We start from the raw sequence: 9,999 nt of genomic DNA, 5'->3' as shown, positions 1-9,999 counted from the left end.
AAAGAGGTCAAATCCAATATATAATAATATAATATAATAAGTAAATATAAATAAATAGAATTATATTATATAATTAGAATATATATAAATTTTAATATTAATAAATAAATAAAAAAAAAACGAATCAAATCACACCATCTCTGTAATAGGTAAATGCCTCTTTTTCTCCTGAAGTTATCGGAATTATTCGTAATAAGATATTGGCTACAATTGAGGAGGTCTTATCAAGAAAATTTCCACTTATCCGAGATCTAGGCATAGTTTACAACCCATTCCATAATTCTTCTCATTATCCTCTCCCTCGAGGGAAAATGCTCCCATAAACAAAGGAATTGTACAGTACGAAATCACATAAAAACAGAGTAATTGTAAAAAAAAAAAGACCCTCAAAATTGCCCCTTTTAAGACAGGGATAGATAGGAAATATTGGAATCAGATTGGATTTCAGTCCAATGTGGTATACCAATGAACAGAACTCTTACTCTTTATTTTATCGAAGTTAAGGAATCCAAGAAATTTTCCTACAAATTCTGATCTAACTCGAGGAGTTTTTTTTTTTTTTATTATTACCCAAAGAGTCAAAAGAATCAAATAAGCATTCCATGATGAAAATAGAATAACCAACCCATCCATTTTGGGCGAATAGCGCGTATCCACAAACAAAACAATACAATGGAAATATTAAAATCATAGGGCGACCCATGAATTTATTTATAATAGATCCATGGGAATAATAGATCCATGGGATAGCTCATGAGAAGAGTTGTTGTTGATAAATCTGAAACTAGAAAGGAATTTTTTAATTCCTATGGACCTCTAAATATAACCATAGTATAAAATACTATAGTATAGTATAGAGTTTGTGGATTCGTCCCAATTCATTGGTTGTTTAATCCGGTATACGGTATAAATATCCGAATAAGATGGAGAGGGTCGTCGTCTTGACAAAGATGAATAGATAGTTTTTTTAATATTAAGTTAATATTAAATAAAAAAAAATGTGTTTTTATCCCTCGAGCCTCGAAGGAAGATCTTTGTTTGACGAAAAGTTTTCGATTTATAATAGATCGGTCGTACCTTTATTGTATTGCAATAAAAAATTCAATAAAATAATATGAATGACTCGCTATTCACCGGGTTTCCGGGCAATAATCCTAAGATTCTGTGGGAAAGGTGGCCGAGTGGTTCAAGGCGTAGCACTGGAACTGCTATGTAGGCTTTTGCTTACCGAGGGTTCGAATCCCTCTCTTTCCGTACCTTGACCTACACCTAATTTACCAACGTTACCAACCACAATGTATCAAATAACAATGGATACCATTATTCCAAGAGTAGGGCCTTTGCTTTCTAGTGATTCTCTATTGCCAATTACTGTGGTAGATAAAATATCGGATCGGAAAGGGTGGACAAGGAATGAGAATCTGACCGCGGATCCACTTGGGATACGAAAAGGATACGAAAATGGGGGAAAATCCGGATTAAATCCCTTAACTTAGTTCTATTTACTTTGTTTGGTGAAACAGGGTAGACAAAATTGTATTGTCCAAAGCTTAATTATTTTATTTTAATTAAGTTTAAGTCTGACGGGAATAATATTCCACGACTAGTAATTCATTGATTTTTAAGCCGATCCATTTACTATCTATTATTTGATTTACTATTCCTTTATATTGGAATGAGTCAAGAGTCAAATGTTTTGGCAATTCCTCGCGGGGAGATGAATCCACATAATTTTGAATCAGAGCTCTGGATCTTTGTTCATCTCTCGTAGTAATAATATCTCGGGGTTTACACCGATAACTTGGGATATCTACTATACGACCATTAACTAAAATATGTCTATGGTTAACTAGTTGTCTAGCTCCAGGAATGGTCGAAGCCATACCCAATCGAAAAAGGATGTTATCCAAACGCATTTCAAGTAGTTGTAGTAAAACTTGACCTGTTGACCCTTTGGCTTTCCCAGCGATACGAACATATCTAAGCAATTGCCGCTCTGTCAGACCATAATGAAAACGCAATTTTTGTTTTTCTTCTAGACGAATACGATATTGAGATCTTTTCCCGGAACGCGGTTGGTTTCTAAGATCACTTCCGGATCTAGGTCTTTTACTAGTGAGTCCCGGTAAAGCCCCCAGACGGCGTATTTTTTTGAAACGAGGCCCTCGGTAACGAGACATAAAGACTCCTTATTTTATTGAAATTGGATTTCACAGAATAAAAAAATTAAGACTGAACTAAACGATAAACGAAGCTAAACTCGCTGAAATACTATAAAGAAGAATGAGATGAATTGTCTCAATAACCAGATTATTTTATATAGTTATATATAGGAAGTTAAGTATCCCTTTCTTGTTCTGTAGAGATCTAACAGCTTCAATCCATTTTTTATTCTTTTTTATTCATAGTTGGGAGTTCCCGTAACATACTATGTTGACCCGACATTTGGAGAAAATTGAAAAGTCTTTTCAATTTCTCTTGATCTCAAGGAGACATTATCAATATCAATATCAATCATGGAAAAAATCGAATAAATGGAAAAGCCGGCTATCGGAATCGAACCGATGACCATCGCATTACAAATGCGATGCTCTAACCCCTGAGCTAAGCGGGCTCACATAACAGAAATAGTGCATAGGATTTCGGGAAACTACTGGGACTTAGCTATTAGTAATTAGCTATTTATTTATTTTTTTATTTTATTTATCTATTTATTTATCTATTATTAATATCTATTATTAATAATTAATATAATTATAATAAATAAATAAAGAGTAGTTTGTTTTTATTATTATTATAATTATTATTAATTATTATTATTATATATAATATATATATATATAAATACAATTATATAAATACAAATACAATTATATAAATACAATATCAATATTATATTAATAATACAATATTAATATTAAATAGAATATAATATTAATTATGACAACATTAATATTAATAATGTAATTATTAATATTAATGTTGTTATGTAATAATAAATAATAATATAATATTAATATATTATATTATTAATATTAATTAGATTATATTATGATTATGTAATATTAGTAATATTAATTACTTAATCTTAATAAAATAAACTAAAAAATAAAAATTAGCTTAGTTATATATTCTATATATAGTTATAGAAATTTAGAAATTCTATTTATTTACACTATAGGAATTCCTATAGTATAGGAGATCCTTCCTAAGGAAAGGATAAGATAAAGGAAAGGATAAGATAAAGATAAGGCTGCAGTCCAGAGCATAATGAGACATTCCTCTGGTTTCATTCGGAAAGGGAGGGGATAAGACGATAAAAAAAGAATGAATATCGACCGTTCCAGTATTCCAAATAGCGCTAAAAAAATAAGGGGTGTAAAGACATATATATATATGTGACGTGGGATATATCCATCCATATTGAATTGCGGATACATCAATGATAGAATCATTTCTGATTGGATCATATCAAATATGGGCCCGCCACTCCGATAGGGATGAAAGAAGCTGGTCAAGAAATATAATAGGGACACACCTCTTTGATATAGGAATAAGGGCCTGTATCTAATGAATTCAACGGCTCCAAGATAAATGAAAGAAAAGAAGGGGGGGTCACAATGTGATTTCTTTCTCATAAGGAAGAGGGAGGGGGATATGGCGAAATTGGTAGACGCTACGGACTTGATTGGATTGAGCCTTGGTATGGAAACCTACTAAGTGGTAACTTCCAAATTCAGAGAAACCCTGGAATTAAAAATGGGCAATCCTGAGCCAAATCCTGTTTTCAGAAAAAAAAAAGGATAGGTGCAGAGACTCAACGGAAGCTGTTCTAACGAATGGGGTTGACTTTACTACATTGGTAGAAGAATCCTTCTATCGAAACTCCAGAGTGGGATGACCCTAGATATGTACGTATACGTACTGAAATATCAAAGATTAATCACGACCCGAATCCATATTTTTTTTTTCTAAAAATTTCAGAATAATAATTTCAGAAGCAGAAGGAAGAATCGAATAGTCAGTGATCAAATCGACTATCACACCAGAGTCTGATAGATCTTTTTAAGGATGTCTGATAGATCTTTTTAAGGATTGATTAATCGAGTGAGACGAGAATAAAGATAGAGTCCCATTCTACATGTCAATACTGACAACAATGAAATTTATAGTAAGAGGAAAATCCGTCGACTTTAGAAATCGTGAGGGTTCAAGTCCCTCTATCCCCAATAAAAGGCCTATTTGACTCCCTAAGCATTTATCCTCTTTTTTTTTTATCAGTGGTTCAAAATTAGATATGTTTTTCACTTACTCTACTCTTTCACAAATGGATCCGGCCAGAAATCTTTCTCTCTTCTCACTGTGATAGATATGATATACGTACAAATGCCCATCCATATATGGATGGGCAAAGAATCTCCATTACGGAACCTTTCACAGTTCATATCATTACTCTTACACTTACATTTACAAAGTCTCCTTTTTGAAGATCCAACAAATTACCGACTTTATTTAGGTAAGTTAATGCTTTTTGAGTCCCTTTCATTGACATAGGCCCAAGCTTTCTTTTTCTTTTAGTAGGATCATGCATCGAGAATGGTCGGGATAGCTCAGCTGGTAGAGCAGAGGACTGAAAATCCTCGTGTCACCAGTTCAAATCTGGTTCCTGGCACGTGGTTAATGTATCGAATAGATAAGATACTCATACAAATAAATCAATAGAGTCAGAACCCATATTAATATTATTTAATATTATATGCGTTAATAGTCCAGAGCATAATACATATTTATCCATCTACATCTAGATGTATAGATAGACGCCTCCGTCTTGTAGATGGGTAAAAAACGAGTAGATGGGTAAAGATATGAGTAAAGAAAATAATTGGATTCCGTTCCCTCCTCTTTTTTGTTTGTTTGTTCATACTGTATCTCTTCCCGCACAAAAAGAATGTTAATACTTCATACATATCCGAAGTCGAAGTTAGTTGGTCGAAAACCCTAAAAGACTAGTCTGGAGGAGTTGAAGGATAGGAAAAGGCAGGGTTCATTTCAGAGACAGTCCAAAAAATCCGATCCTTTTTTATTTTATTTAATTTCTGAATTTTTCTTTTTTTATTTCAGAATTTACGATTTTATTTCATATTCTATTTCTTCACTTTCCCATTTATTCACTCCCTTCTATGCAGCTTTCCGTGGCCCCATCTAAGCGATGCGCGCGGTACAAAGTTCATGGTGCAGAACTCTTTTGATTCATCCTACAGGCTCTGCTCATCTGAAATGGGACTCTTCAAAATTTGAGAATCTAAATGAAGCTTCTTTAGCAGCCCATCCATAGTACGAATGAAAGGCCAGTTACTCCGTTTCATCTAGAACAGAACGTAAAAAGATTCCTTGAATATCTGGAGTCGTATAAGTGAAGATTAGTTTCTTATCATTCATCTTATCATTCAATGAGCATCTTGTATTTCATAGAAATTGGGGGTAATATAATCCTTACGTAAAGGCCAGCCTAGCCAACTTTCGGGCATCAAGATACGTTTCAGGCGTGGATGATTCTCATAAGCGATTCCCAACATATCATAGGATTCCCGCTCTTGAAAGTCTGCGCTTTTCCAAATCCAGAAAACAGACGGGATTCTAGGATTCGTCCTTGGGGCAAATACTTTTATGCATACCTCTTCGGGTTGATCCACACCATACTGTATTCTCGTAAGATGATACACGCTAGCTAACAATCCGCCTGGTGCTACATCATAGGCACACTGGGAACGTAGATAATTGTAACCATATACATATGAAATGACAGCAATGGAGTACCAATCCTCGGGTTTTATTTGTAAAGTCTCTATTCCTTGGTAATCGAAGCCCAAAGATCTATGAACTAGCTCATGCTTGACTAGCCAAGCGGATAAACGACCCTGCATCTTCTTGATCTCTCCCACATTTGTATGAGTATTTCAAATTGCCGATGAAATTTATGAAGATTGACCCACTGCTTGTTATCCTGGACAACACAAAAGCATCCTGCCTTTCCTAATTCAATAATTCGTGGGAAGACACTGAACTTTTGTATTTGAAAAATGCTTCAGAAGGTATCTCTGAAGTAGATGGGGACTGGTAGAGTAATCCTTGATCATAATTTCCAGTATGAGTACTTCGCTCAACATGAAACTTGTGATTGGTAGTAAAATATCGATTTTCCTGTTGAGACCCAATTCTATCTTCATAGATTTCTCGAGAGACTTTCTTACGAAGTTTCGTTATAGCATCCATAATTGCCTCTGGTTTGGGTGGGCAGCCCGGCAAATAGACATCCACAGGAATTAGCTTATCGACTCCCCGAACGGTACTATAAGAATCGGTACTAAACATCCCCCCTGTAATGGTACAAAGCTCCCATAGCAATGACATATTTCGGTTCAGGCATTTGCTCATATAATCTCACTAAAGAAGGAGCCATTTTCATTGTTACCGTGCCGGCTGTTAAAATTAGGTCCGCCTGCCTAGGACTTGATCTTGGTACCAGCCCATAACGATCAAAGTCGAATCGAGATCCTATTAATGAAGCAAACTCAATGAAGCAACAACTGGTACCGTAGAGAAGTGGCCATAAACTGGAGAGTCTTGACCAATTCGAGAGGTCATTCGGTGTAGTTGAAATAACTGAATTTTGGGCTGTTCGGTCAAGTAACGGAAATTCAATAGAATTCATAACTGTCTCAATGTAACCTTTTCCTTCTTTTTTATTGTCTGAGGATTCAGGGGTTAAGACCATTCCAATGCTCCTTTTCGCCATGCATAAACTGAACCAACAATTAGGATAAGCACGAAAATGAAAGCTTCTATAAATACGGATAGACCCAATACATCGAAACTCATTGCCCATGGATAAAGAAAGACCGTTTCAACATCAAAAACAACAAAAACTAGAGCAAACATGTAATAGCGGATTCGGAATTGTAACCAAGCATCCCCCATTGGTTCTATACCCGATTCATAACTGGAGAGCTTCTCCGGTCCTTCACTAATCGGGGCTAAAACTCCGGAAATAAAAAATGCCAAAATAGGAATAACACTTGATATTATCAGAAATGCCCAAAAAATATCATATTCGTGAAGCAGAAACATAGATGCACTCCTATTAATGTGGAATATACCGAATTAGTCAATTCGAATTTTAATTGTCAATTTATTCATAACTATTTAGTCGAAACACCAATTAGGGTGGAACCACGTAGTTTCATTTGTTTGCTATGAATCATGTCTCGTTTCAAGATTCATCCAACGGAATCCCACTTACATTTACTTCGATTCCATTCAGGATGTAGACATATTATGTTTTTATACAAAAAAACTCTCTCACTTTGTTTTGTTTCGGATTTTCTTAAAATAAAAAAGTAATTAAAGACTATTTGAAATAATATGAAAATAATATGAATATTATTTCTATTCATAAAATCATAAAAAAAAAATATTAAATATAAATATATAACATAACAATGTTATATTAATATATTAATTAATATTTAAATTAACAGAAAATTCAAAATATGAAATTGAATTAATATTTAATATAATATAAATATATATTATATCAAATTTCTAATATAATTTGAATAATAATAGAATAAAAATTCTAATAAATAATAAGCCTGGCTTGGGTAAATTTTTCTCTCTTTTTTTTTTTTCTTTTATAATATCACAACACAAATAGTCAGATGTAGTAGAATGCCTAGGGATTTCTATCTTAGGATTTATGGTATATTCCACTTGGTTTGTGTTGATGTATTCTTTTCATTAGGGTCTGGTTAGAGGATCGTCATTCTGTCTATTGATTCGATACAGATACGGAAATAGAATGCATCGGCCAATTAGATTCTCTCCCTTTGTCCCAAATTTATACTTAATTGATTTGATTCAATCTGTTAAATTGTGAGAAATCCTTCCATATTTCCATATAAACTTCCATATTTCCATATAAATAGATATATAACAACTCATGGATTCCTATACCAAATTATAGACTTTTGACTTGTACTCCCTACCCCCGATGGTCCCCCTAGAGAGAATAAAGAATCGAGTTATTTAATTAGACTTAGAATAGAAGTCTTGAAGAAGTCATTCCATTTCGGACCAATTTCTAGGACTCAAAATCGCGATTTGAAATGATTTGAAATACTTGTTAATAACATCTGATAAGACTACCCAAGGGGTTAGGTTTCGTGACAATAAAAAGGTTTGTTTCCTTTGAAGTAAACCTACACAATGGAGTGTACCACAGTCGTAGAATCGGCTGAATCATAAATGATCCGCATAAGATACTTCTAATGGAATCAGGCGTTGTTGAACGATTCGACAGACCAAATCCAAAAATAGACTCATAGAAATAGAAGAGGGTGCAAACGTTGATACGTTTAGGTTATAGGTTAGCGTCCATTTTTTATCTCTGAAACAATGCACTGCATTGGAGTTATTGTGGAACAACAAAGCGATGAGTCAGAAGGATCCCCAGCCCGTGCAAGTTCAAACAGGCCCCCAATCTTCTTGCTTGCATAAAGTCTGTATCGGAAGGAAGGACCAGTAGAATTGGAATGATGAACAATTGAATTAGATTAGGTTGGAATAAAAAAAAAATAAGTATTGTGCAGAAACAGAAGACTACTTGCTTTGCCAACCCACCGCGCGGGCCAGCCACAAGCACTAATGTGAGAAAATGAGAGCTACACAAAAATGTCAAAATGACACGGATGTCAAAATATATAGGGCTATACGGACTCGAACCGTAGACCTTCTCGGTAAAACAGATCAAACTGAGTATTATCTAAATGATTCGAACTGTTTCAAAGACCCAACATGCATTTTTTTTGCATTGGGCTCTTTCGTTAACTGATATAAGAATCGGCTAGTCCACCATACTTTTTCTTGACAGGAAGATAACGAGATGGTTCCACGTGCTCTGATTCATTTTTTGTATTCTGATCCAGGAGCAATACCAAAGTGTTTTCAAAGAAGGATTGCCTTGACGTAGGTCTGCCTCCGGCCTAGATCAACCTAAGTTAGGTTGAGTCTCTATCGCTCCGCTCAAAGAGTCAAATATGATACTTCATACACCTTAAAGCTCATAGGGCGAAAAGAGGTTATGTTATTTTGAGGTCCTTATACCCATTATGCCTAGCATTGAATAGACTAGGTATTCACCTTATCAATTATCAAATCAATGATGGGTTCTATTTTAAATTGGTACCTGAATCGGACCGAACCAAAGATTTGTCAGGCTATTGTTCTCTTGTTCCCTCGAATCCATGGAGTAAGACACCGATTTATCAATAAGATCAATTCTGTTGATTGCATGATGAACTCCCCTGAAAAAGCATTGGCGCGCGTGTAAACGAGGTGCTCTACCTAACTGAGCTATAGCCCTTGTCATAGATATCTTAACATCTAGATAATATCTTGTCAAGATGGATATTCTATGGTCCCATATGATAGCTCTCTGACCCCTTTACTGACAAAGATTGGTATTGCTTAGAAGTAGTATTCCATCTATAATGCCCATGCGAGGGGTCTTCCTTTTTTTTTTCTTTGTGATGATAAATGACCTACTTAACTCAGCGGTTAGAGTATTGCTTTCATACGGCAGGAGTCATTGGTTCAAATCCAATAGTAGGTATAACTTATTAGATACCGGAGTCAATGGTCTCTAATAAGTTTTTCTACCCACCCTTTCCTATTTTTTAATTAATCTTTTACCCTTTCCCTATTATCCTCCCACTATTCATACTTTATGTTTGTATTTTTTTCCTTGCATCAGATTACACTTGATTGTATCCAATTGGTGGAATCCAAATAAGGTGTATAAACGGAGCTTCTTTTGATTATTCTGATGCATCGACGATTACGAAAACGAAATAGCATTGACAGCCTCTACGCGTGTCCTAGCTCGTCTGAGAGCTAGATTCGCCTCAATTACCTGTCTCTTGCCTTCAGCTTTACTCAAGT

General features: G+C 34.8%; 3 non-coding genes across 3 annotated transcripts; 2 read left to right on the top strand and 1 right to left on the bottom strand.

Annotated features, from left to right (window-relative positions):
* Nucleotides 1-1,167: 1,167 nt before the first annotated feature.
* TRNAS-GGA (transfer RNA serine (anticodon GGA)) lies at nt 1,168-1,254 on the top strand. Its single transcript has one exon. It is a non-coding gene; the product is annotated as a tRNA-Ser (tRNA).
* Nucleotides 1,255-2,541: 1,287 nt separating this feature from the next.
* On the bottom strand, nt 2,542-2,614 carry TRNAT-UGU (transfer RNA threonine (anticodon UGU)). The gene has a single exon. It is a non-coding gene; the product is annotated as a tRNA-Thr (tRNA).
* Nucleotides 2,615-4,599: 1,985 nt separating this feature from the next.
* On the top strand, nt 4,600-4,672 carry TRNAF-GAA (transfer RNA phenylalanine (anticodon GAA)). Its single transcript has one exon. It is a non-coding gene; the product is annotated as a tRNA-Phe (tRNA).
* Nucleotides 4,673-9,999: the final 5,327 nt, after the last annotated feature.

Source organism: Aristolochia californica, unplaced genomic scaffold (assembly GCF_029961685.1).
Source record: "Aristolochia californica isolate CCGP_79_NKW_82.1479 unplaced genomic scaffold, dmAriCali1.0.hap1 SCAF_238, whole genome shotgun sequence".
Taxonomy (NCBI): domain Eukaryota; kingdom Viridiplantae; phylum Streptophyta; class Magnoliopsida; order Piperales; family Aristolochiaceae; genus Aristolochia; species Aristolochia californica.
This window is presented reverse-complemented; position numbering and strand designations above follow the sequence as displayed.